We start from the raw sequence: 8517 nt of genomic DNA, 5'->3' as shown, positions 1-8517 counted from the left end.
ATCTCGAGAAGGTGGGGAAATATTTTCATCCTCGCTATCATCATTTGAAGAAGAAATATTTTCAGAAGTAGAAGGGATAGAGAGAGGTGGCACATCTGCCAAACTAGGCTCGTAGGTTAATATATATTCAGCAAACTTTACATCTCTTCTAATAATAACATTTTTGGGTTTATGTGGAAGAATTCTATATCCTTTGATATCTTAAAAATATCCAACAAAAATACATTTTTCACTCTTAGGTTCTAAGGCTTTATGTTTCTCATCTGGAATATGGACCCATGCTTCACTTCCAAAAACATGAAAGTGACTTACATCTGGTTTAATAGAGCTCCATACTTCTTCTGGAGTGATTTTATTTAAAACCTTAGTAGGAGTTTGATTTACTATGTAATTTGTACAGTTAATTGCTTCTACCCAAAAATTAAGGCTAAGTCCTTTAAATTGAAGCATACAATTAGCCATTCCCTTTAAGGAGTGATTCTTCCTTTCAACTACACCATTTTGCTGTGGAGTATATGAAGCAATATGTTCCAATTGAATTCCATGCTAAGTGCAAAAGTTCATGAATTTGTTGTTAACATATTCTCCACCATTATCAGATCTTAGATTAAGAATTTTATGTCCAGATTTTTTTCTCAACAAAGGCCTCAAAGGCCAAGAACATGTTAAAGACTTCACTCCTGAGTTTTAATAAGTATACCCAAGTGTTTTTGAAGAAATCATCAATGAAAGTTAAGAAATACTTGTAGCCAGAGAATGAAACAACTGGAAGTGGACCACATAAATCACTATGCACAAGCAGTAAAGGGGTTGAGGCGTGCCAAGAGGCACGTTTTTCAAAAGTACGCTGATGATGTTTTCTGAGTACACATATGGAACAAACACCATCTCTGAATGATACCATAGGAGGACCTGTCACCATATTTTCTTTACATAGATTTTGAAGGGAGTGATAGTTTAAGTGACAAAATAGCTCATGCCAAAGTTTGCTCAATTCATCATTATGAGCAACAAATACCAAGGGAAGAGTTGATAACCCAAAGTTGTTAAACTTATACAACCTTATAGAATCATCAACAATGCCAGTAACAAAATATGTCTAAGATCTCTTAGGTCCTTCATTACAACATCATGAGGTGAAAATTCAACGATTTTACCTTCACCTGAATGAGTTATACGATATACAGATAGAAGGTTGCAGGATAACGTAGGAACACATAATACATCATTAATTGACCATTATCTAGATGAATAGTTCCAGTCCCTACAACACTAAGAGATCTATCATCACCAACATATATATTTTTGGTGTTACAATCATTTAAAGAAGAAAACATGGTTTTGTTTTTTTCCATGTGATAAGAAGCTCCAAAATCAATGAGCCACTCATGAGAATAAGAAGAAGAAGATACATTTAGTGCATAACCAGACCAAGCTGCTTGACAACCACATGCAGAGAGTGTTATTCCTAAAGATGAAGTTTAAGTTGAAGAGTGCTCCAAATGGATGTTATGCTTCTTCATTGTTGCTTTCAAGGCTTCCATCTTCTTAAAGCATTTGGATTCTAAGTGGGACTCTCAATTACAAAATTTTCAATGTCTATCAGTCTTCTTCCCATTGTTTTTATTTTCTTTATCATTTTGTTGAATGGACTTTTCATTTTGAGACTGAAATTTCCTACAACCCTTGTTTAGTTTAGGACCATTCTTTTTAAGATATTACTTCTTAGGATTCCTTGAATTTGGTTGTTGATGGGTTGCTAAGGATTTCTTAGAAGAGTTTCCAGTATTAAGAAGACCAACATGTAAGAGTTTTTCTTGTTCACTTGTTAAAAAATCACAAAAGGCATCAAAAGAGGGGGACTTGTAGGCTTGTCCTTGAGAAATAAAGGCTTCTCTAGTAGAATGGAAGGTGGAAACAAACACAGAGTAGGTTGGTCCTAACTTAGTAAGAATGGAATAGATAAGGCTACCATCTTATTTCTTAACCTTAACACCTTCCAAGAGAATTCTAAGGGTCCTGAACTTGGATAAAAAATCTTCAATGGAAGACAAATTATTGGGGTCTAATGTAAGAAACTCATTTTCAAGTTGATGGGCTCTTGTTTCATTTTTAATTCCAAAAACTTTATTGATTTGTTTCATTACTTCATCATGGGTATCAAGTTCTACGATATGGAATATAAGGTCTAGAGAAATAGACATTCATATCAACCCACGTGCTTGATCTTTCTTATTTTCCCATTTGGCTTCCTTATCTTGATGTTTAGGTTTGTATTTTAGGCTTGAAGCTATTCTATAAAGACATTTACTTCTAAGTAAATACACAATGTAGGACAACCATTGGAAGTAGTTAGTGCTGTCAAGAATAACTTGGCATGAACTTTCCATTTTAAAAGAAACTGAAGTTGTAGATGCTGAAATTAAATGTTCCGATGAAAAGATCTCGAAAAATTAAGTAGATTAAAAAACGACTCTGAAAAAAGCTTCTAGATCAAGAAGTTATGACTTTTTAAAGAAAAATTGTTGAAGATGCCAACAGAGTACGTGAATGTTCGGAAGTGAATGATAATGTTATATTTAAAAAAAAACCCCTCCATTTCCAAACTTAATCTAATTAGCTCATTTTTTTTAAATATTACTTTATGTGACCCACTTTTATAATGGTCTTTTATGAGCTACCCACTAAATTGTAAGTTAAATAAAAGATAAAGTGACTTTGGAATTATAAGTGACTCACTTTTATAATGGGTGAGAACACTTTTACATAAGGTAACTTTAAAACATAACTTACATGTGCTTTTTGAAAAAGTAACTCAACAAAAATAAAGACTTGAATTCATGACCTCTATTCTCATAAAGTAACTTTGGACCAAGTGACCTAGTTTAAAAGGTTAGTAATTTTTGGAAAAGGGAAGGGTTTTTTTTTACTCAGTAAAGATTTGGGGTGCATGCTTACTTGAAAAACCCTTTTTTACCTACAAAACAAAAAAAACCACACAACCCAAAATGAACATGCAAAAAAACAAGCCTTATGACTTAAAGTTAGATTTACACTAGAAGCTAACTATTTCCCTCAATGTTTCTGATTTTCCGAGATCACACAAAGTCGCGGGGAAAATAGCATACGCATAAATGAAAGTTATAGATCCAGTAATAAAAACAAAGAGATAAATAAACCGAAATAAACAGAGAGATAAATAACTAAAACTGCAAATAAAGACTGTATACCTCCAGATCTTAAAAATGACGTAGCTACGGCTACCGGAAACAATTTCGCGTGAAATGAAAGGGGTTCCTCACTAGAATAGATGCTCCTAACAAAATAGAGCAATCCTCTCTGCCTGAAAGTGGTCAAAAATAGTAGATCTAGGAAACGACAGTCAGATGCAATTGTATCAGCTTCAGATTTCGATCACCAATGGATGTGGCCCTCAAATAGCTCTGGTACCATGTAGAAATTTATAGGGTAAGTTCCCCAGATAGAGCACCAAATGACATCGCTCACAAATAGATCACAAATTAATACACCAATATTCTTGACGTGGTTAAAACCCTCAAAGAGGGAAACAATCCACGGCCTGAGCCAACGCGGTCACTTCAGGCAATTTATTAATGTAAAAGAAAGAAAATTTACATAATCTTCTCTCATGAACAGTCACCTTACAAATGACTCTCCATGCTATTTAAATATAGATCATGGACCATTCAAGTGTTAAACCATGGATCTAGTGTCGGTAATACCGAGGAGATAATGAACTGTCTGATCACTTCATGGTTAGAACATATCATGACCATTGGATTGTAAGTTACAAAAAGTACATAGTAAAGAAACAAACTTTACCTAAATATACACTAGACCAAGTTATACTTAACTATTTCCTATGTGTTGGAATATCCTAACAATCTAAATCTGAACTTGAATGATCAGAAGATGAAGAAGATGAAGATGAAGATGGATGAGAAGGGGGTTCATTACCATCCGCTTTTTCCTTTCGCCTTTTCACTTTCGTGCCTTTAGAAGATGAAGATGCATCTCTAGCCTTTTTGTCTTCATAAAGTTCTGTAATCATCCTTTGCATATTAAGGAACATTTGCTGAAATTTCTCATCGCTCTTTGTCTCTGGAGCTTCTCCTTCATTTGAACCTGCCATATTTTGTGAGACTTTCTTCTTTCCAATCTCTAGATTTAACTCTTCAAGTTTCCCCTCTCCACGTTGCAACCTAGATCTAGTCAACATTCACATTGGCAAATATCCTGCTTAAACATGATCAAACTCACTCTGATACCAAAATATGATCTGAAATCTATAGGATTGATTATTTGTGCAATTTCACCAACATTAACTACGGTTGCATATGTGTGAATGAAAAAGGAAAATAAAGTTGTTAATATGCCTTAAACATCAAACTTTGAGAACTGGAATGAAGAATAAATTGCAGCAATAAAATATGCAAACACAACAAACATTATTGACAGAGTTCGTCCCTCCTTGACCACGTCTCCAGGTCCACTTCCAGTGGGCGTCTATTATATTGGGAATGCTCCAAAAAGGTTCTTTACATGGAGTTTCACCAACTGAACTATTCACGCATGCACTGCTGGTTACTGTAAAAAATAAACCCTTCAAACCCTTCCTTTGAGCTTTCCAACACCTACCTCCATTCTAAAAATAGCTCAAGGGTGTCCAAGATATGCTTACATGAAGAAAAATAGTCACATACAACACCCTACTATGAAACTCAATGTTCACTCCTAACTGCACTGGTGCAATGGCTAAGGTTTTATAAGACCTCAGGCAGGTTCCAAGGTCAAACCTCCCGGGATATATATGGCAAGTGGTTTGCATTAGGTGAACTGACATATTACATGGTTTAATTAAAACTATACATCAAGCGCATTGTTATAATAATTTCATATGTGGTGCATTTTATATGGTTTAAACATTTCATTATTTTTTTCACTGGACCGAAGCATCATATCCCAACCACTCAGTCTCATGACATGGCGGTGTATTTGACAGGTCGTAAACTAACTTTGGCGGTCACTGCTCCATGGCAATCCAACTGTGCCATAGTACCTTCCACCTCCATGTCAAATACTTTTTTGGCTTCGAACTGTGCCCACATGACCCACGCATGTAGTAACTGCACACACAATCAATCGAAAAAAATTGCCACATATATTGTTGATTCCACACCATGTGATTGGCTGACTCAGTGTAGCTCCAATGCATCATTTGCAACTCCCTATAGTGCTAGACTACCAACTCCCATGCCACATGGCAACAGTCTACGCCATGTGACTGGACTGGGATCTGACATGTATGAACCTATTTACACATACTTCCACACCATATTTCATAACTATATGCCATATTGTTTAATACCTTAGCTTTTAGTAATATAAACTTTTTGATCATATCACATTTGCGCCATACGATTTTGCACCCATCTAACATAGAACCCTTGCACCATGAGCCTTAGGTTTAGACCATAGGTATTTTTCATTAATATTATAGATTCGCCCACCATTGTTATCTCATATTTGGTATGTCTTATGGTTTAGAAACCATAGGTTTTAAAATTTGAAACTAATGCCCTTGTATTTGAAAACCACAACCATAGACTTACACTTGCACATGTTCATCATAAACTTTGATGGGCAATTCCTCCTTCATCTAGTTGCCAAATGAGAAACTGAAAGTACCATTAGATTCATAACAATGGGCTCTACCGCTTGGCATTATTTCTAGAAACCTTTGAACTTGGAGCAATTAGAGATCCTCCTAGATAAATTAAATTCAATATAAAAATGAGAAGAGGAATAATTACTAGATTTAGACACACTGAAGAAGTTTTTCTAGCAAATAGGTTGGTTTTTTTTATTTTTTAAACCAACCTATATCCATCTAATTCAAAATATATCATACTCAAGGATAGATCAAATCCATCTAGATACAACCCTTTTTTAAATGTAAAATATTATTAATTAATTAAGAATTATATATATATATATATATATATATATATATATATATATATATATATATATATATATATATATATATATATATATATATATATATATATATATATATATATATATATATACATATATATATATATATATATATATATATATATACATATATATATATATATATATATATATATATATATATATATATATATATATATATATATATATATATATATATACATACATACATACATACATACATACATACATACATACATACATATATATATATATATATATATATATATATATATATATGCACACACACACAACTGGGATAGTCTTGTATTCACATGAATGTTATGAATAGGGTATATAAGCAAGCCCTCATTCTCATTTGTAATCATCTCATATCTTACATCAATTCAATATACAATTATATGTCTTATAATGGACCTTTACGTCTTTGAAGTATTTTAAAGATTTAAGCTATGTATATGAATTTTTGTCTTTAATATTAGAGCCACGTTGGTTGATCGCCAAGCCTTTGGCCATCAACCTCCTGTCAACCTTGTTGTTGTGTAATTGAAGCGTTTCACTCAGAGTTTGAGATTCTCGATATTGCCATTTAGGCTTTTGGACCAAGAAAAACACCCATTGGCCATTAACATTTCAACCAACATAGATCCATCTAACTCAAAATATATCATACTCGGGGACGGATCAAATCCCTCTAGATACAACACTTTTTTTTAAATGTAAAATATTATTAATTAATTAATTAATTTTTATAATTAATAAATTAAGTTATATGTATATATATATATATATATATACACACACACACACACACACACACACACACACACAACTGGGATAGTCTTGTGGGTGAGGATTTTTTGAGGATGAGGGAGCGCTGCTGCCCAACCTACGTTTACCCTAGCCGCAAATCTGACCACAATTAGCTGTAGTCAATCTCCGTAAGCGATTTTGCCTGCTGCCCATACCCGTCGTTCCTCACCTGCTCTTCCTTTCCATCTGTCGATGTTAACGGTTGGTATGGAGGGCATGGAGCTTGATGTTGTGGAATACTCGTCGGATCCCTACTTGGAACAGGTCGTTTTTTAAAACCCTAACCCTAAAATGGCTCTCATTTCATCTGCACCATCCTACTTGATTCTGGTGCTGGCTGTCTTCCCTCCTGGGCATAAGGACTCCACTCTTTGCATCGGGTCCCTCTCCATCGAATCGCCAACTCTTGATTGCCCGTCATTGTCCCCTAGCACCCTTAACCTGTTAGCTTCCTGCTCATCACCACTGTTCGACCCCACGCCTCCCACTGACCTCTGCTTCTCCCAAAATCCACCCTCCCGCCCAGGCCCTGTACCTATTGAGGCTGCACAGACTCAACATACCTCTGAACACCCTGGATCTGGTAAGAAATCTCAGGACCCTGCACATCCATCAGGTTGTTTCGATACCCTGGTAATCAGGGTTAGGTCAGCGGAGCCACAATCTGCATCAAATAAATCCTCGGACCCATTACAGGATCATCCCACTGTGCCGAGGACAGGGAAGAAGAAAACCAAGTGTATCAAGGCATCCGGTAAGGATTTCACCATTAAGTTCGGTGAAGGTCTCACTATGGGGGAAGTCGCTGAGAGAGTAGGGAAAGTGCTGGTGGGTAGGGTTCATGGCAGAACCTACACAGCAGAACGATTGGGGTTATGGGTAAAAGAGATTTGGGGACAAATCTTTTTACAGCTCCCGGAGGTTCAGACACTGCCTCGGGGGTGGTTTGCACTCCACTTTGCACTTGAAGAATACACGAACCTGGCTCTGGCTCGATTTTGGCATATAGAAATGGCGTCAGTCTTGCTCAAAAGATGGAGCCCTCTTTTCGATCTAGAAAGAGAGCAGATAGGAGCAGGACCACTCTGGGTGAGGTTACCAGGTTTACCCCTCCAGTACTAGTCAGAAGAAGTGTTCGTAAGGATAGGGAACACCCTTGGCACCTTTCTAGATTATGATAAATCCATCGTACAATCAAAAAACCAAACACTAGCCCACATTCTGGTGCATCTGGACACCCGGGATGGCCTGGAAGAAAAAATAACCCTATAATGGCGAAATTTCACTAGGGTACAAATCTTAGATTATGAGGGTGTGCCTTTCAGATGCCGAAGGTGTCACAAGGTTGGGCATCTATTCAAGGAATGCCCACTAGTCCCAAAACCCTTAGATGCAACAGTGGGACAGGAAGCTGGCAACGATAAAGGAACCGAAGACAACTTCAGGAAGCACTCCATAGCCACTCCAGATCCACCTCCAAAAGAAACTCCATCGAAGATTGTTCAACACGATGCAGATATCTCTTCGGGCCCTCCATCCCCTCCTCTGACTCGAGCCAGGGCAGCTGCTGAAGTAGCTCGTTCAGCGAGTATTCCTCTTCCCTCTTCCCCTGTTCTATCTTCTGATTATGCATCATCTGCACATCATATGCATAATGTATCATCTATGCACTGCTCCATCCCT

The sequence above is a fragment of the Pinus tabuliformis genome, chromosome 2_2 (genome assembly GCF_031772625.1).
Source record: "Pinus tabuliformis cultivar Carrire ecotype Pingquan chromosome 2_2, CPIR1, whole genome shotgun sequence".
Lineage (NCBI taxonomy): Eukaryota > Viridiplantae > Streptophyta > Pinopsida > Pinales > Pinaceae > Pinus > Pinus tabuliformis.
Note: the sequence above shows the minus strand (reverse complement) of the source record.